At 44.2% G+C, this 20,552-nt stretch overlaps 1 protein-coding gene across 2 annotated transcripts in view; it reads left to right on the plus strand.

Annotated features, from left to right (window-relative positions):
• Nucleotides 1-20,552, plus strand: part of RASGRP1 (RAS guanyl releasing protein 1) — a 77,756-nt gene that overhangs the window by 18,017 nt on the left and 39,187 nt on the right. Inside the window, exon 2 of one of the 2 annotated variants that reach the window (XM_032481528.1) lies at nt 65-219. The exons of the other annotated variant lie outside the window; for it this stretch is intronic. The gene's annotated coding sequence lies outside the window, so the exon portion shown is untranslated. The remainder of the gene's footprint in view (nt 1-64; nt 220-20,552) is intronic. 2 annotated transcript variants of the gene reach the window in all.

The following is a 20,552-nucleotide window of genomic DNA, read 5'->3' on the forward strand; positions in this document are numbered from 1 at the left end:
TGTAAAACATCAAAATACCATTATAGTAGGTACTTAAAAATACTAACAATCATTATTATTATAGACTTGAAAGTTGGTGTATTACTGCCACCACCCCAGATTAATAATGCAGATGGCCAAAAGCTCCAGAGTTGCATCATGGAGATACAAGATGGAGATACCTGGTTGGAATGGCTGTGTGAAAGAGTTACTGGATGTTGTCATACTAGACACAGGCAGGTATGAACCTAGTGGGTAATACTATAATTTTAAATTTTACATGAATATGAGCAATACGAATAGGTGTTCAGTAAATAAGATCCAAAAAATAATTCTCTAATTTTTCAGAATGTTAGGGCAATGACAGAAATCCAGCATGAACTATCTTATGGAAGTAATTGAAGGAATACAGGTATTTTATATAACTGAAGCACGGGAGAAATACGGGTTACCTATAGGCCTTGGGAGCAGCTGAAATTAGGGACTAGAGCACCATCAAGAGATTCCAGCTTGTATTTCTCTATCGCTGTCTCTCCTCTCTCTGACTTGCTTCTCTGTTTGTCAGCAAATCATTTTCTTGCACTGAAGATTTGTTTCCTCCCTGGATCAGGAATATAGCACAAACAGCTGCAAATCCTGTATCTATCCACTAGAGATTTAAGTATTTTTTCTCAAGTGCAGTGAAAACATTGCCAGGGAAGAACTTTGATTGGTTCAGATTGGAGTAGGTGGCTACTGCTTGAAACAATCAACTATGGCCACAGGAGTGGAGTAATTTACGAATGCAGCATTTCTCTCTAGAACCACATGATTGAATTTAGGGAAGGAATTTTTCCCAAAGGAATGCTGATGTTCTAGGCATGTTAAAAAATACCTGTCTATTACACCATGATCTCACCTAGCACTAGAGTAGAGGGTGTTATTAAATTTAGCTTTTAGTCTCTGGGTTTTAAGATAGGGATGGAAGGCCAGAAAGGAATGATACAGAAATAAAAATCTATGAGGATATAAGATGGCACCACCTAAAAAGAAGACAAATAAGTGGTTTTTTCTCTCTTGTTAGTCTTAACAGTATTAAGCACATGTATATCTTGATAATGTTAAGCATAGAAGAGTTCATGTGAGTTATTTACCTCCAAGAGGACAAATACAGTGTAAATGGATTAAAATGAAATTTTTAGAGAAAAAGAACTGCAACTTCCCATTGATAAAGATATTAAACATCAAAATAGGAATTTCTAGTTCTAGCCATAATGGATTATTGGGTATTGGAATTGTTTGTCTGCTGTGAATAAATTTAAAACAAATATAACATGTGAAGCAACTATTTTTAGGTATTAGAAAAGAGGACAGACTTGTGATGGTGGATAAAATGGAAAGAGATGAGGTAACCTCAAAACTCATCTTGGCTTTCTCCTGGAGGCACTTTACAAATTGCTGTACAGGGGACTAGAACTCAATTGCCTGGCAGAGGAAACAGGAATTTGTGTTCATGCTGTCTGGGATGGCTAGAATTTGTGGAGTAGGGTACTGGAATGAAGGAATCTCCTTTAGTCTTTGGCCACCAAATAGTTGCTGGGGGTCTGTGAGTCAGAGGAAGTCTTATAGTCTGAGAAATACCGCAGTTCAGAACCAGGAAGAATGGAGAGATACAACACCTGGGCATTCAGTCGGGACGTGAAAAAGACCACACCGTAGGAGTAGGAGTACTACAGTCTTAGAATAAGAGCTGCTCTTGAGCCACTCAAGCAAAGCCTAAATCCAAGCCTTGACAGGATTAGTTTAAGGGTCCGCTAAGTTAAATGCCTCTATAAAGGAACATGATCCAAATTCTCAACATTGTAGCCACAATGCCCAGGATGTAATATAAAATTACAAGACATTTTAAAAACCAGGAAAATATGACCCATAACCAGAAGGGAAAAAGTTATTAGTAGAAATGGACTCAGAGTTGACCCAAATGTTGGAATTAGTAAATAGGGAGTTTAAAACAGCGATTAGAAATATACTGAAGGACTTAAAGTAAGGTGAACAGAACAGTAAACTCAACAAAGAAATGAAAACAATGAAGGGAACCAAATGGAAATTCTAGAAGTGGGAAATAAAATATACCAAAAGGAAAAATTCACTAGATGGGCTTAACACTACATTGGATGCTAAAAAAAGGAAAAGATCACTGAATTTGAAGGCAAGTCAATATGTCACAAAAAAGATTGGGGGGAAAAAACTGGAATTTCAGATGATGCAACTAGAGCTTATGTGGAAATGAAAGAACCTAGAATAGCCAAAACAATCTTGAAAAGAATGAATTTGGAAATTTTACACTACCTGATACGGAGATTTACTATAACCCTGCAACACTGAAGACCATAGACAAATACAGTTGACCCTTGAACAACATGGGTTTGAACTGCATGGATCCACTTACATGCAGATTTTTTCAGTAGTGTTTCATGGCTGGTTGAATCCACAGATGCAGAACCTCAAATACGGAGGAACTGTGTACAAGGAGGTCCAGCTATAAGTTACACATGGATTTTTGACAGCTCCGGGGGTCGGCACCCCTAACTCCCAAGTTGTTCAAGGATCAGCTGTATATCAGTGGAACAGAATAATGAATTCAGGCATAAATCCACATATATGGGTAAATGATCTTCAACAAAGGCACCAAAGCAAGTCAGTGGAAAAGGAATATCCCTTCAACAAACGGTGATGGGGGGGTGGGGAGTATAGCTCAGTGGTAAAGTGTGTGCTTAGCATGCACGAGGTCCTGACTGAGTTCAATCCCCACTACCTCAATTAAAAATATAAATAAATAAATAAACAAACCTAATTGCCTCCCCCCATTAACAATTTTTTTAAAAATTTCTTACTGGCGATGGAATAATTTATCTATGAAAAGAAAAAAGAACTGTGACCTGTATTTCACACCATGCACAAAAAAGAATTTGAAATGCATTAGAGACCCAAGCATAAAGTTAAAGCAGTAAGACTTCTAGACGGAAATACTGGGGAATATTTTTGCAAACTTAGGGTAGGTATTTTTTCTTAAATCTTTCTTTTATTGAAGTATATTTGATTTATAATATGAGTTTCAGGTGTACAAGGTAGCGATTGAACATTTTATAGATTATACTCCATTGTAAGTTATCATAAAATAATAGCTATATTTCCCTGCGCTGTACAAGATATCCTTGTCACTTGCTTACTTCATACATGGTAGTTTGTATCTCTTATCCCCTACCCACATCTTGCCCTTCCCTACTTCCCTCTCCACATTCACTGGTAACCACTAGCTTGTTTTCTGTATCTGTGAGTCTGTTTCTCTTATACTCATTCGTTTTATTTTTTAGATTGTGGAATGTAAGTGATAACATAGAGTATTTGTCTTTCTTTGACTTATTTCACTAAGCATCTAGGTCCATCCACATTGTTGCAAATGGCAGAATTTCATTCTTTTTATGGCTGAGAAATATTCCATTGTGTGTGTTGTGTGTGTGTATACATACACACACATATATATGAATACACACATATATACATATACCACGTCTTCTTCTCTATCCATTCATCTGCTGATGGACAGTTAAGTTGCTTCCATATCGTGGCTATTGTAAGTATTGCTGCTGTGAACATTGGGGTGTGTGTATCCTTTTGAACTGATGTTTTCATTTTGTTCAGATACCCAGAAGTGGGAATGCTGGATCATATGATAGTTCTATTTTTAGTTTTTTGAGGACCCTCCATAATGTTTTCCATTGTGGCTGCACCAATTTACATTCCCACCAACAGTGTACAAGGGTTTCCTTTTCCCTACATTCTTGCCAACATTTATTGTTTGTAAGTGGTGCTGGGAAAACTGGACAGCTACATTAAAAGAATGAAATTAGAACATTTTTCTAATACCATATACATATTTAGGTCAAAGACCTAAATGTGAGACTGGAAATCCTAAAACTCATAGAAGAAAACATAGGCAGAACCCTCTTTGACATAAATTGTAGCAATATTTTTTTGCATCTGTCTCCTAAAGGAAAAGAAACAATAGCAAAAATAAACAAACGAGATCTAATTAAACTTAAAAGCTTTTGCACTGCAAAGCAAACCGTGGACAAAAAAAACAAAAAGAACCTTACTGATATATAAATGCAAATAAACACACAAAAAAAACTCAACATCATTAGGTACTAGAAAATATGAATTATAGTCACAGTGAAACCCACCATATACCCATGGAAAAAGCTAAAATCAGAAAACTGACAGCACCAACTGTTGATAAGGATGTGAAGCATCTGAAACTCTTAAACATTATGAATGGGGTTGTAAGTTGATACAATCACTTTGGAAAACTGTTCAGCAGTTTCTTATAAATATGCACCTACCCTGTGGCCCATCAGTTCCACTCCTAGGCATTTATGCAAGAGGAAGGAAAATGTCCATGATATGACTTATATAAGAATGTCCATAGCAGCTTTTGCCAAAACTGGAAACAACCCAAATATCACTGAACCTCAGAATGAATAAACAATATGCTATTTGTACAGCAAAATACTTACCAGTAGAAAGGAATGAACTGCTGATGTAGTCAACACTGGTTAATCTGAAAAAACATTTTACTTTGTGAAAAAAGCATTACACAAAAAAAAAATACATACTGTATGATTCCAATATATGAAGTTCTAAGATAGGTAAAACTAATCTCTGATTTAAAAAATAAGAATAATGGCTTTATGGTGGAGTGGGGTTGGAGGAACTGACTGGGAAGATTAGGAAACTTACTGGGTCATAGAAATAAGCTCAATCTTGAGAGAGGTTTGGGTTATAAAGCATCAGAAAGCATCAAACTATACATTAAGATAAGTGCCTTTTTCTGTACCTCAGTAAGATAGAAAAGGTTTTTTTTTTTTTTAAGTACCAAAATAGGCTACCAGCAAACTGGTAGAAGTTCCCTCTGTAGGAACTTTAAGTGATAGGAAATCTTTTCACCATCCATTCTCACGTGGTAGAGTTTGCTGGAAGGCAAAGCCAAGACTTTTCAAGGCCGACCAGATGACGAGTGAAGATGACTAACTTCCGTTTCATCCCTGCTTTAATCCTTTGGGTTCCTGTATGGTTGCGTGTGATCAAGTATGTGAGGGCTGAAATCTGAGGAACAAAACGTCCAGTGACTCAGAAACCAGAGTCTCCTTCTGATGATCACTGGGCAGGGATAGGGAAAGAAATACCCTGAGAACATCCTTATTTAATCAGGTCACCTGCTGCTAGTGAAATACTCTTTGAGACACCCCCAAAACTAAAGAGGTGAAATGGCAAAGTGCTTGAAAGTTAACTCACAAGACCATGCTGGTGCTAAAGAGGGGTTCACTGAGATTTACCAAGAACCCACACATTTCATTTTAATTGTACTTCAAGTCTGTTCCAATTGTTTTACCAGAGTTGCTGACATACTATAAAATAACTAGTGTTCAACCCTGCTAAGGGTCCTTTCTGTGGCACAGATATTGTGAGCAGTAAAAGGCCCAAGAGTTGGATGATGGGAAAGGGAAAAAGACATGTTTTAATATCCTGGATAAAATGCCCCTGCCCAAACGAAGCAGAGCAGAGCCATCCCAGGGATTGAACTTTTGGTGCTTCTTCGTTAATGCCCGGAAAGTGATAGACTCCAGTGGACACTTCCCAGGGCTCAGGTGCAGAGGGGAGAGAGAATACTGCCCAGACACCATAGGCAGAGACCCTTAATCAGCAGAGCCTGTGAGGGGCCCAGGAGAAGTGACATCTCTGTGTTGGAGAGTGTGAAGGGCCCTGGTCTCTGGCTTCAGGGATAAAACATCTCATCAGGATATGGCTCTGCAGGCCTGCGGGCGAGGGGAGCTTTGCTAATATGCAGCAGGAAGCTCCTTGTGGCCCAGATCAGGTACCTGTGAGCGTGGTCCTCTGGCTCACCCCAGACTGACTTATGTGCTCCTGGTTGTGCTTTACGAGTTAGAACTGACCAGTCCTCGTGAGGAGTCTGTAATGTTGGCATGAAATCACTGTTGGTTAAGTACTTCCCTGGCATCTAGCCCTGAAAACAACTAAAAGAACTCACCACTGATTTCTAAAATCGGGAACGTCTTCATGGGTCCATCTAGTAGCTGTAGACTCACCCCAGGGCGAGGAATAAAATAAGCTGTCTAAAGCAATCTGATCAGACTTGACTGACCATTATATTGCTGGAGAGATTTTTTTTATTAATACAAATTCTATGCCCACCTCTGAATATTTTGATGCAGTAGGTATGAGATTAGGCCTTGGGATCTACTTTGGGAGAGATTGGTTGGTTTATTTTTTGTTATGTCTTATTTTTAAGCTACCCAGGAGTTCTTGAAAAGTCCGTCAGGTTTAATATATTCATTTCCTTCTGGTTAAGCCTGAACGTATTCGTCCTAGGATGGAAAACCACTGGTTATTTCCCTGAAACTCTCCATTAACATTAAGGCCAGTTCACTAGAAAAAGAAAAAAATCACCCACTAATGCCCCAAATTTTACCTGTTATGATTTTTTTACATTATATTATCTCTTCTCAGAATTACAATTATTATGCAAACATGACTGGAAGAATCTGGAAGCCTCCAATACCTTAATAACACAGATAGACCTTTCCGGTGGTTTCCGCAGGGACTCAGGTGTGCAGAAAGGTGGGAGGTAAAGGGGAAAACACAGCAGGTGGGGGAAGCATTGAAGGCCTTCTACTTCACAGTCAGCTCTAGACCCATCTTGAATGGCTAAGGGTTATAATTTTCCTTAAGTCGCTAACATGATCAGGGACACACGTGCCAGCTGGTGCAAATGTGGGACCAAAGATAACAACGATGTTGACCCCACTGTGAACCAGCTCTTAGCCAAGCAGGTGAATCCAAAGCCTTGCCAACTTTCAGCTCCATCTGTGCTGACTTCTTGTATGTCTTGGGATCTGAATTGGTTTGAAAGTGGGTGACCCAGCATCCCTGGGACAGATCTGGGAAGCCGTGGAGTCCCTGCTCCCTTGTAATGGTGAGTGGCCCTCCGTATGGCTCCTTTGCTTCTAGAGCAGGCAGGGAAGGACGTTGGCAGGGCAGGAAATCGAGGGTTAAGATGCTAATGCTGGCAAAGTTAGGGAGGAAAAATAATAACTGCAAGTAACTGAGCTTCCTGAGAAACCGTAACATGAGTTGTGTTAGGCAAAAAACAACATTTATTTCATACTCTGATGTGGCCTCACCGTGGCAGCAGGTGTACACGCATTCACATGCACTGCACGCTCTCTAGCCTTCCCTTGGTTGCTATGCAGTTGGGGAAAGAGATGCAGGTAGAAATTAAAATCAGGTTCAAGGTTCTTTGGAAATGATCCACCTTGTAGGTTGTGGGCTTTAGGGCTCAGGTTGTAAGGCACAACCAGCTGATAGTCTTAAAAGATTAGTAGGTGAGTGGGTGTTGCTTTCCTCTTTCTGTAGACAGACCATCTGCTTTTGCAGAACTTTAAAGATCAGAATAAGGGCAGCTCCCACTTCAGTACGTGAGGTCCCCAACACTACGACCCTCGTCCCCGTTTCCACACTTCCTATTTACACATACTTTCTGATTCAACCAAACTGGACTTCACGAAATCTTTTCCTGAATATACTTTTAACTCTCTCATCTCCAAGAGTAGAACTCACTTCTTCCCTCCTCCAGAATGCCCTTACTTCCACCTTAGTCTGTCAAGATTTGACCCCTCCTTCAAGGCCCGTTTCAAATGCTATCTCTTCGTGAAGTTTGAGCCATTTCTCCTAGCCAGATCCAGCCTTCCCTTTCCCCACACTGCCTTGGTGGTTTGTTTGTCCAGCCCTCCAGGCCCTCCTTGTGCCATGTTACAGCCAGACACTCTGGACACTCACTGGGACAGGACCTTGGGTATCTCTGCACCCCCCAGGCACAGCTCTCTTAACAAAGACTCCTGGGCTTGTGATGGGAACATTTAAGCCTGGAACTCCAGCCCTGCCGCTGGTGGTGCTATTATCCACAGGTCAAGTGTTTCTCCAGGATGATATTCAAAATACTTAATAACCGGTATGACACAGGCCCCAGCAGTCCACACAGATGCCACCTTGACAGACCAAACATCAGTCCAATCTCTGTGCCTTTCTCATCTGTGAAGTGGGTCTGTCCCTCCCCACCTCACAAGGTTGTGATGGTCAACTGAGACCAAGCATGCGGAAGAATTGTGTAAAGTGAAAAGCTCAATGCTCGGGTGAGTCTGGCTGTTTAGTGGTCTTTCCAGTGCCATGTGGGGTTGGTGGCCCTGCCCTCAGCATTGCCTACTGCCCTGCTCTGCTTAGAGCAGGCTCCGGAGCTGACCCGGGAGGTGCTGATCGGTTGAGCGGGACATGACAGATCAAAGAAATCGTGGCATTAGCCTAGTAAATTCCCACGGAAACTCAGGCTATCAGCTTCAGTCCCTGAAACTGTTAATTTTTCAGTAGGTAGGTTTGGAAATTCTTATCAAGATCAAAAGCCAGGAAGGCTCTCTGAACTGTAGTCTGAGCTTTGCTCACTTGAGACTTGTTCTATTGCACCATGATCTTAAAGTTCAGAATCTTAAAGACATCCAGGAATCTCTGTCACTGTGTTGAGGGGCTGCTCTGTCTAGATTTGTACATGGAATTAAATGCCAGTGGTATTAACACAGATTGAAAGAAGAGCCTAAATCTTAGGTCCTGCTTTCTCTTTGTAATTCTTTATTCTTCTATTTACCCTTTCTTCTTAAAAACTGATATTCCCTTACCATTACTTCCCTGCATCCTCTCATATCTCCAGACCCTAGGAACACAAATTCCTCCAAAGACATTTAACTCTTCTAATAAGTGCCCCTAATAAGTGCGCAGCTACAGTGTTGTCTTTGTCTTTATCATTTGCTGCTAGTCGATGTCTGTTGTCTCCTTCATAGGACACTCCCCCCTATTCTGAGGTTTTGCTTTCTGAAGTTTCTGTTACCCACGATCAACCGCAGTCTGATCATATTAAATAAAAAATTCCAGAAATAAACCATGCATTGGTTGTAAATGGCACTCCATTCTGAGTGTCATGATGAAATCTCACATGGTCCTGCTTCATCCTGCCCGGGATGTAAATCGTCCAGCAGATCCACCCCGTAGACTCTGCCCACTCGTTAGTATAGGAAAAAAACATATGTGATGTATATAGGGTTTGGCACTATCTTTGGTTTCGGGCATCCACTGGGGCTGTGGGGACATATTCCCCGTGTCCCCCATGGATAAGGGGGGGACTGCTGTACTGTGATTTAGGTGAAAGAAATGGCTCAGTTGTAATGTGCACAGCGGGGGAGCGGAAACTGCAAGGAACTGACCAGAAGTTGACACACCCTTGTCATCCTTGGAGGAACCCCATGTTGAAGGCAGTGCCTGACCACCATAAACTAAAGCCCCAGGCTCAGAATGTGGAAGTAACCAGAACAGTGATTTGTAGCCCCTTCTTGCCACTTCCTAGCTGTCAGACTACTGATAGGTTATTTTACCTCCCTTGAGTGTTTCTTCATGTGTGAAGCAGAGCAGTGTCTCCCCTGCAGAGCTGTGGTAAAAATCAGAGTATCTGTCATGTGGCTGTTCAGACGGGCTGTCATGTGCCCGTCTCAGTCTGGCAGTACCATATTGTGGTTGGACCAGCCCATGTGATTCTTCTTACTATGATTGCAAGACGCCGTTCAGCAATAACCATCAGGAAACTTAAAGTTTATTACTTACAAGACCTAGAAATTATACTGCACCCCTGGGGCTGCACAGCAAGGTCTCGGGGAGGGGGCAGAGAGAAGGGGAGGGGGTGTGCTGGCCTGGGGCTCTGCATGTATTGGGGTCAAGGATGGGGGCTAGGGTTTGATGGGCTCAGTTTTTCCTGGTGAATTTAAAACATAGGGGCAGGAATTTAAAGCACAAAGAGAGAAAAAAACAAGTAGCCCAGTGGTCAGTTATTGAAATCAAACAAGATCTCTAAAACAAAGGAGGCTTAGTGCGGGGAGGAGGCCTGGCTCTTTATCTAGTCTGTGGCTGCCAGTGTGTTTATTTGAGAGAGAGCCACCTTTGAAGGATGACCTTTGAAATGGATGCCTCAGCAGTCAAAGCTTAGGTCAGGCACTGACACTACAAAAAAGAAAACACAAATATAACTGTCAGGGCTTGTACTACAGCGGCCCAGCCTGCCTGTGCACAGGGGCACCTCGGATGCTCAGGACCTGCACAGGTACGCTGGCGCCAGAAGCCCTCCCCAGCTGAGAAGGAAAGGATGTGCCTTTAACCTGCACAGCTCAGAATGAGCAGCAGTGGGATACAGTGGGAGGGCAGGGCTCTGGTCAGAAGACCTGAACTCAGGTAGGCACTCATCACATGTGTGACTTTAGGCAGCTCACCTCGCCTTACTCCATTTCCTCATCTATAAAATGTAAAAATAATACTCATCCCACAGGGTTGGTGTGAGGCTCAACGTGCAAGGAGAGGGCGGTCGGTGAGAAAGCTTACTAATCAGTGACGTTGTTAGGGCCCCCGCAGTGGAGCGAGGTCCTGCGTGCTACGTGACCACTGTCAGGCAGCCTAGATACTTGGGACCTGCCCATCAGCCAGATACCTCAGTGGTTTGGACTCAGTTCAGGACCTTGTTCTCCCCAAAAGATATCAAAGCAGCTTTCCTTATCTTGACTGATCTTCTGATTGTCTGTCTGCTGGGAGGGATGGAGGCAAGATATCATCAAGCTCTTATTTCTGTAAATGAGCAAACTGAGGCTTGGAATGACAGGAGTTATCCCAGGGTGAGGCAGCCTATGTTCAGATCCCTGGTCTGCCACTTACTAGCTAAACTCAGGGAAGTTACCTTACCCCCTTTTCGCCTGTTTCTTCACCTATCAGATGACAATACCACCAGCCTCGTAGAGTTAATGCATATGGACTCTTGGTATCGTGCCCAGTACACAGGAGACACTCCGTGTGTGTTTAACAAAAAGAGAACAAGAGAGCTACTGAGAGACAGACAGTCAGACAGACAGGGAGAGTCAGGCTAAACTTTGGATGTAGTTCATGTCCTCTAGTCAGATGCCATATTTCCTCCTGCAATACCAAGTATTCTCCTGGCTCTTCCGTTTCCAGTTGGTATCAACCTTGTGAGTTGCAAAGTTGCCATTTTGCTATTTCTGTACGACAGTGATAGAGCTCCAGTTCATGACATGGGCTGTTTTGAAACACCTTCTCCTGAGTAGAGGGCATTTTTTTCTCCTTTCCTTCAATTAATAAGAGATTCCTTTAAAAAATTTTTTTTTAATTTTTAATTTTTTAATTAAAGTATAGTCAGTTTACAATATTGTGTCAATTTCTGGTGTGCAGCATAATGTTTCACTCATGCGTACACATACATATATTCCTTTTCATATTCTTTTTCATTACAGGTTACTACAAGACATTGAATATAGTTCCCTGTGCTGTACTGACTTATTGTTTATCTATTTTGTATATAGTAGTTAGTATCTGCAAATCTTGAACACCCAATTTATCCCTTCCTACCCCCTACCCCCCTGGTAACCATAAGTTTGTTTTCTATGTGAGTCTGTTTCTGTTTTATAAGTTAAGTTCATTTGTGTCATTTTTTTAGATTCCACATATAAGTGCTATCATATGATATTCTTCTTTCTCTTTCTGGCTTACTTTACTTGGAAATGACGATCTCCAGGTCCATCCATGTTGCTGCAAATGGCATTATTTTAATAAGAGAGTCCTCATCCACCTGTGAAGTTCTCTCTCTGAGTCCTTCCCCAGGTCTCCATGCAGATCTCTCTCTCTAGCAACTCAGTAAAGCTTAGGAAATCTTTTTTTCTTGAGGATCTGAGGGGCAGGTGCACTTCAAATCTAGTATTAGAGAGAAGGTGGGAAGGCCCCCACTTACTCTGCCATAGAGTGGGACCATGCTCGTGTCCAGTCTCATTGGCACAGGCCATGTGACACACCACAGTGAACAGCCCCACTCCGAGTCGTGGTTATAATGAAGTATTTCATGAAAAATCATCATGCCACTCTGGAGTGGCCAAAGACCAATAGGATCAAAGACAAAAATAGAATAGTGTTCCAAATCCAGCAAGAGAAATAAGAACATGTCACAACTGTTCCAGTGCTTCACAGTTTACTAAGCATTTTTCTGTATTTAAACATAATCTCCTCATAACTGCGACCAAAGAAGGGATGCAGAGGCTTTCAGAATAACTTCTATCTGATTACAAAAGACGTTCCTCAGTTCCTTTTACCATACGTGGTGGCATGATGATACTACTCTTTGTCCAGGCCCGTTCACTGCAGACGACTGTGCGCCAAGGACAGTTTCCGTGGTGAAAGCACAGTGTGTGGTGAGACTGACCTGGGTGCAGTGCTATTTTATGTCGATGTACACGGATTGCTCAGCCCCGTTGTGCACTGGAACGAGGTTATCTAGGCGTCCAGGTCTGCTAGGATCAAGTCGATACTGAGAAAAACTTTCTGAAGGAGGCTGAGTACGTGGCTAACCAGTAAGTCTTAGACAGGCCTTATATTATTTCACTAGGGTCATTTTTGAAAAAGTTCCCTGATGCTTCTTAGCACCTATTCAGCTTGTCAACAAATACGCAGCAAGGCCCAGAATTTAACAGATGGAATCGCAGGGATTGGAACGCGCTCCAGTAAGCACGGGGAGAGCCAGTGCTGCCCCAGATTCCCTCCTCTGCTGTGTCTGTGTCTTTGTCTTGGGTCCAAGTCCCCTGGGCTGGCCTCCCTCCAGCCACCTGCTGTAACTCTGTGTCCACAGGAAGCCGAGACGGGGCCCCGTGGCCCGCCTGCCCCCTGCCAGGCACATTCCTGTGACGCTGTAGAGGGAACGGACTCTGTGTGAGCCAAGTAGGCTGCATTGACAGCAGCTCACCAAGGAATCAAATCACAGCTTCTCTACCCAGCCGGATAATTCGGTTGTTCCCAGGGACTTTGATGGGCCCTGGAGAAGCAGCTGCCTGCCCGGGGTGTTCAGCTGGTGCTGCCTTCCAACAACGGCTCTTAAAGTTTGAGGTCATGGCTTCATCCCAGAGTTGATCACTGGATCTGCCCAGCACCTGTCCACCTCCTCCCACCCCCTTGTTTTTTAGTGCCAGCCCAGCCCCCTGAGCTCCACTTTCAGGACTGTGTCCAATTTGCAGAACCCAAGAGGACAGCTTCCCTCATGACTTCTCAGACCTTGATTCTTGAGACGTGACAGGTCCAGACTGAGGCTGCAGTCCCTAAGAAAGGCCACTGCCTTGCTCAGCAGAGGCAATAGAGCTAAAAGCTCTTTTTCACTTTAGGCAATTCGTGCGCTTGGGTAGACGTTTATAGATTGCAGTCGCTCATCCAAAAAAATCTAGGTCATCCTTTACATAGAGCTTCACGCTTCAGAAGGAAAGCTGTGCCCAGGGAGGACCGTTCCCGATGCTGCCTGGTTTAGCTGGGGAGCGGAGCATCTGTTGCAGGGAGAGGAAGAGGTGGGCCACATGGGGGCGGGGGGCTGTGAGCTCTCCGGAGACTGGGCGTTTTTACCCACGTGGCCACTGGCCAAGGGTCTCTGGGGTCTGGTCATCCTAGCTAAACAGCACCAGTAATGGCTGCCTCATGTTGATGTCATGAGAAGTGGTGGGTTTTTGGATTCGAGTCTCCAGGGAGACTTTTAGAGTCTGTACCATGCTTACAGTGAGAAAGACAAGGTTGGGCTGTGGGTGTAGGGCTTCTTGGGGAGAAAAAGAGACTTGGGTGTGGGCAAGGGGCTTGGCCTTGCAGCGCGGATGGCTGAAAGTCAGTTCTTCCCACTGTAACTAGTATTCACCCCACTCACCTCATCTCCGGAGGAGGGGTAGATACCAAGGAAGGAGCCCCGGGCTGGGGCCAGAGGGGCCGTTCCTGTCCAGGAGCCTCCACTCACCAGCCCTGTGACCATGGCCAATGCACAATACCTCGGTGTCCTCATCTTTAAAACTGAGCCCATGGTTCCTCCTACTGCCACATGGCGCTGCACCACTCAGATGCTCAGCACGGGTGATTCTGTCTGTTGAACCTCAGTTCTCTAAAAACAGTGTTGTTCTCAGGTGTTCTTATCCAAGGAGAGTAGTGGCTCTCCAGCCCCTGGGGGCTTCAGGGACGGCTAGTGTGTGCACGTTTCATACACGTACACGCCTGTGGGTATGGAGATGGTGTGCAACTTGCATGCGTGCCCTGCCTCCCACTCCACCTCCCCGGTCCCGCACGATGGTGAATAAATCCCAACAGCATGAAAGGAGCGAGTACGGTCCCTTTTCCTCACCAGGTGCCTCCAGGTTGGCCTCTTTGGGACAGGAGTGGATAGAAACCTGATTAGACCAAAACCCCTTTATGTAGGAGTTGACTGACCAGGTTTTTCCCCTTCTGTGTGTCCCTGGCCTTGGCTGTCATCACCCCAGAGAGAAGAGGTGAGCCAGATTAGCCATTCCCCACTTTGGTAAGACCCTGTGTAAAGGCCTGTTGCGGAAGTTTGAAATCATAGGTCTTGTTTAAATTGAGGCTGCGTATCATACACGTCGGGGTGTCCCCAGCCAGTGCAAATGCATGCTTAAAGACTAATTGTAGCCAAGCTATTCAGAACTCCTGGGCCCTTTGCTGGGCAAGGGGAGAGAAAAATATTCCAACGAGACCTACATTTCCTCACTCACATGGCAGGCTCCCCGGCGTGGGTCCGGGAGCGATATACCAGGTTTTCCCAGAGGGAGCTGGAGCAGGGCTGGATTCCGGAGGACCTGGGAGCTTCCCTTCTCCCAAATTCTCCCCTGTCATTAAAGTATTCACCCTTGGGTTAGAGCACTAGCCTGCCAAGACGTCGCTGTTGGGAATCAGGCAATCTCTGAGAGGACCCACCCTTGATCGGGACTAACTGGCCAGTCACCAGGAGAAGCCTAGAGCGCACGAGGTTAGGAGTGAGGCAAGGAAGAAAGCGGGTCCAGCGACTTCATGTTGGTGGCTTGGAATTGGCCGTAGCATTTACACCACAGAAACCTGCATACGCTACAAAGCCAGGTCCCCCTCAGCCGCAGGAGAGCTGCTGTTCAAACGCTCACCGGCACACCCCTGGCAGTTCACACGCTGGCTCACACACTTCCCCTGTGAAGCAAGGCTCCATCCTTAGCAGATCACTTACTTTCTCCTGATGGTTTTCTTCCCCCCAGTCTTGAGGGGCCAGAGACCAAAAAAAAAAAAAAAGAAAAAAGATTCTGGCCGTGCCAATGCGTGTTTTAAGCTGCTCAGGTGGCAGAGTTCAAAAGACATCTGTGTCGCCACGCTCTTTTCTTCACATCCACTTCCTGCCCCAGCTGCAACAGTTAGCACTGAAAAAACAACCGACCAAACAACGACAGCAAACTAGTGAACCTATTTTCAGCTTGTCAGTTTTTCCACACTCTCCAAACAAGATTTATTGAGTGTGATAGTCTTGCTGTCAAGTAGGTTTTATTTCTTTGGAACACTTATTGCATCGTAATACATTCACAACTCTGTGTGTACCTGTCAGGGTCGGCCTGCACCCAGTCTCTCCTGTTTCTGGAGATGTTCACCTCCGCTAGCAGCTGCAGCCCTGCCCCTGTGGTTCTCTGACACCAGCTCTCCCGTTAGCGTTTTCTGGCCCCTGATTTTGACACATCTGTTATTTTGTGTGACGTCCCCCAGTGCCGACCACTTGCTTACCCTCAGTATACCAATTTCTGACGTTCTGCCTTTGGTATACCCAAAAACCCCTTCACACACCAAGGGATTTCTATGGAAACTAACACAAAGGGGAAGAGAAGACTCTGTTCTGGAGTTTCTTTGGTGTTGGACATGTTCTGTTCCCGCCTCGCGGCAAGTCATTTCTGCCCCGTGCCCCAGACAAGCCTTCACTGTGGGACAGCTGCCCCCACCCCCAGCCCTCGTCAGCAAGGAGCAGGCAGGAATGCAGCCCTGTGCAGGCTTGCTCTCAGGACCCATGTCATCATCGGGGAGCAGGCCGTCACTCTTGGAGGCAAGCGTATTACTTAAGATTAAACCACAGAAAAGAAGAAAAGAGCCTACAGGCCGGTTGAGAGGCGGAGGGCTGGACCACCTCACTGCAGGTATCGAGACGTGCTTCCTGGGTCACCACGGCTGCAGAGGGTCTGCCTTCCTCTGAGCTTCGCCACCGTTCCGCATGGTCTCCACAGGTTTCACTTTTAACACTTACTGCTTGATATTATGAGGTATCCTGGGTGTGTTAGTGCCCAACTAGATTGTGAGCTCCTCAGTGACGGGGGTTTCTTAGAGCTCTTTGTATCTCCTTTGGTACCTACAACAGTGCCTTGCACAGAGAAGGTGAATTATAAAATGTTTTTCATTGAAACAGAAAGAAAGTTGCTCTGTAGAGTAATTAGAGAGCTGTGTCCTCTCTTTCGAAGGGTACAAGTAAAAGGAAAGAGGCGAGACAACCAGTTACCTGTGATGCCTTTAGGAAGAAATGTGCATTGGATAGAAGGCTGAGGTAGAAGATATTTAAAGTCTTTCCCACCCCCAGATTCTGTGATTCCGTGTAGGGTAGCTGTTGCCAGCACTGAGTCTAGTGATGGGAGACCAATCGTTGGCTCATAGAGATGACTCTCGAGAAGTCACACAGCTTTTCTGTTTGCTCTGTGGAGCAAATGGTCCACAGATCGGGTGGCTCTTTGACTAGCTGACTTCTCCAGCAGCTCACATGACTCCCCAGGTGGAGTGAGAGAGTGTGCAAAATTGGCATTTTTGTCCCACTGAGGTTTCAGCCCTTAAAGAAATCTTCCCCTGAAGTATAAGGAGAAGCAGATGGTAATGAGAAAATGTGCACATTTTATTATTCACTGCACATTTTTCTTATTAGAATTTTTAGTATGACACCCTGCGTTTCTAAAAGCCTAAAGCTGCAAACAAAATGAAATTATTCACTGAAATATTTAAATCAGCTTACAGCAGTTATATCAAATTAGCCAAATAAAATCCAGCAGCACGTAAGGTAGATTGTCCCAGCCACCCACTTTGAAGTCCACTTTTAAAGGGAAGCTCTTCCCCTCAAGAAGGAAGAGGCACTGCCCTGTGAGATGAGGGCGGGCGGGAGAGCATCCTTGACGAGGTCACATGGAAGCTGAAGGTTGCGCTGGGGAGAGGTGGTGGCGGGAGTGAAGGCATGTGAACACACCAAGACAGTCTCATGTGGGAAAAGGGGTGCTGAGGAGGGAGTTGTGGTCCGAGGTGCAGAGATGCTTCTTCCCTCATCCATCTCTGCCTCGCTTTGCTGTGTGAGTCATCCCCTCCTGGCCTTACCATTTGCCAGCCCACACTCCCACAGAGACATGTGACGGATTAGCAAGCCGCTGGGGTAGGGGGGTGGACCGCCACAGAACTCTGTGGAAGAGGGGGTGACTACGCCTGTGAATCTTAGGCACAGCACCCTTCTTATTTTCAAGGCAACTTGAATGGTCAATATCAGTCCACCGAGGCACACAGGAGTTTTTCAGAAATCATCAGATGCAAAAGCTGTTCTTCCAAATGTACACTGGTTCCAATCCAGTATCCTGGTGGCATCTCTTAGACTTGTAGCCCTAAGGACTGGAAGAGATCTTAAAGCCCATCTCCTCTAGCCTCCTTCCTCCATTTAATACTTGAATTCCCTATCCCGACAAGTGGTCATGCAGTGTAGTGGAAAGAGCTGGGGTTCCAGAATCAAAGAGACCAGGAGCCACATCCTAGCTCCTCCACCCATCGTATCTTTGACCTAGAACAAATGATCTAACCTCTCTATGCTTTGATTTCCTCAGCTATAAATTATAAGCAGTACCAACATTGAAGTTGTTGTGAAAATTAGAAATAACATTGTTAAAGTGCTTAGCATAGCCCCTGGTATTTAGAAGGACTTCAGTCAGTGACAGCTGCTATGCCAGTTACAATGGTGTAATTGTGTCCCTCCCCAGCCTCCTCTTGAATACTTCTGTGACGGGGATACTTCTATTGTTGGGTAGTCTTAATGGTTAGAATTTTCTACTATCTGTTGTGCCCAGTTCTCTTTCCTATAACTTCTTCTATTCATCTTCTCTGGTTCTGCCACTTCTGGCCCTGCAGAACAAGTCTAAACCTTCTCCCAATAATAACACTACAAATATTTGAAGGTAACTTCAGTATTTCTCCTGAGCCTTCTCCACGGGAAACCTATTTGTTCCTTGAATCTTTCCATATGTGACTTGGTTTTGATCTCGCCCAGGACACTTCTAAGCCCCTTTCTGTAGTATATGAGCTTCTACGGAAAGATGCTAGCCAGCCACAGGGAAGATAGCAAGTCTTAGGTTCCGTCCACACTCAGTAAGTCTGACTGCATCCATAGCTCCTATGAACATTCCAGTGCATACCCTGCAAATGTATTTCAGTTTCTCCTCCTTTTTACCGTAGTGTACAGGAACACGAACAGTATGCAAGGAAAAGTGTGTTATAAAAACTGTATTGTCAGTGCTTAATTGAAAAGTTACACTCCCCTAATTGTGGTAGATTTGATTGCATTATTGCTCCCCAACTGCCGGTTTTTACCTTCTGTGCGTCAGTGAACTTTTCCAGTTGACTCTGAGGGTCCTGCTCTTTGATTTGAGATTCAGCAGTGACTGTCTTTGGCCGACAGAATAAAGCAGAAGTGACAGCCTGCAAGCTCCAAGCCTAGGACTAAAGGGCCTTGGATACTCACAGTTGTGCTACAGGGCCCTGCCATCACCACGAGAAGAACATTCCCCCAGCTGGCCCACTGGTCCAGGAAAGCGAGGTGGGGTGGCATGTAGACTAGAATCCCCACCAAAGCCCAGCCAGTGTCAGCCAACCCCCAGCCAACTCACAGACACTTGAGGGGAAAAAATTTACTGTTTTCAGTCATTGAATTTGGGGGTGGTTTGTTATGCAGAATTTTGGTGGCAAGAGATAAATATTCCAGAAATTATGTAGGTCAGAAAACATAGAGATAGCAGGAGTAACCCTACTTCACCAGTGTATAAGCTTGGAATAATGAAAGATTTACAGAACTACAACAGGCTGGATGAATACTTCATAAAAATGATTTATCAAATTGTAATTTTCTTTCTTTTATAAACTGTGTCGGAGGAGAAAATAAGGATGTATATGATACATCATTAATGAAATAACTAATGAAAAAAGCAAACTCAATATCCAAAGATGCATGAAAAGTTAAGGGGTCCCCTGTTTGGTATAGTTCACTCAATTACTCATCTGGTGTTTAATGAGTAAGTATCATGTATCAACACTGTTCTAGACCCTGGAGATATGGTTGTGGGAAAAACAGACAAGGTCAGGTCTCATGAAGCTTATATTCTAGTGGAGACTCAGAAAATAAAAATTAAACAAACAAAAAAAGATAACTTTATATCATTGATAAGTGCTGTGAAGAAACTCAGGCAGGGTCATGGCCACCTTAGGTAGTTTAAGGAAGATCTTTCTGAGGATGTGACATTGAAACTAGACTAAATGACATGAATGGGCCAAGGGAAGGAAGACCACATTGAAGGAAATAACAACTGCAAAGGCCAGGAGGTAGGAATGAGCTTGGAGGGTTTGAGGTATAAATAGAGGTGTCGAGAGGAGTCACATGGTATGAGATGATGTGGGAGATATTAAAAGGGGCCAGAACATGTAGAACTCTGTTGGCCATGGTGAGGAACTGGTGTTTTATTTCAAGGGTAATGGAATACATTACAGTTTATTAAACACATGACCTAATTTATGGGTTTTAGGAGCTCACTCTTGGCTGCTGTATAGAGAATGGATTATGGGTAGGTGGGCAAGAGTGAAAGCAAGAAGGTCAGTTAGGTCTTCGTGGTCATGGCTACCACCAGTATGATGGCAGGGATGGGGGAAATGGAGAGGTTTGAGATATGTTTTGAAAGTAGAATCAAGATTTGCTCATGGATTGGGTGGGAGAAAGAGTGAGAAATGGAGGATGACTCCTAGGTTTTATGTTTGGATAACTGAGAGGGTTATTCATGGAACCTTTTCCTGAGATGAGGAAGAATGGCGGAGAAATGAATTGGCAGGAGGGAGAAGTCAAGAGTTTCGTTTGGATGAGTTAAGTTTGAAATTAGACATCTTTGTGGATTTACCAAAAAGGATGTTGGACATATGAATTCAGTACTCAGGGCTAAAGATGTATGTTGGGCAGTCGTGCACATGTCGATGGTATTTTAGCCAAAGGACTAGATGAGTTCACCTACCTAGAAAAAAGAAGTTAATTTTTTTTTAATTTAAAACCTAAGAAGTTTTAAATTTTAAAAATTGTTAGAAAAAAGAAGTGGGAGGCTAAGCCATAGAGCACAGTGACATTTAAAAGCTTAGCAAAGGAAGAGGAGACAGAAGAAGAGACTGAGAAGGAAGCTGAGAGAGCGGGATGTCGTGGAACATGCCAAGAGAAGAGCGTGTTCCAAGAGAGGGAGTTGTCAACTTGGGTTGGGTTGGGTTGGGCTGGATGCAACTTGAGTCTCTAAGAT

This window comes from Camelus ferus, chromosome 6 (assembly GCF_009834535.1).
Source record: "Camelus ferus isolate YT-003-E chromosome 6, BCGSAC_Cfer_1.0, whole genome shotgun sequence".
Classification (NCBI taxonomy): Eukaryota; Metazoa; Chordata; class Mammalia; order Artiodactyla; family Camelidae; genus Camelus; species Camelus ferus.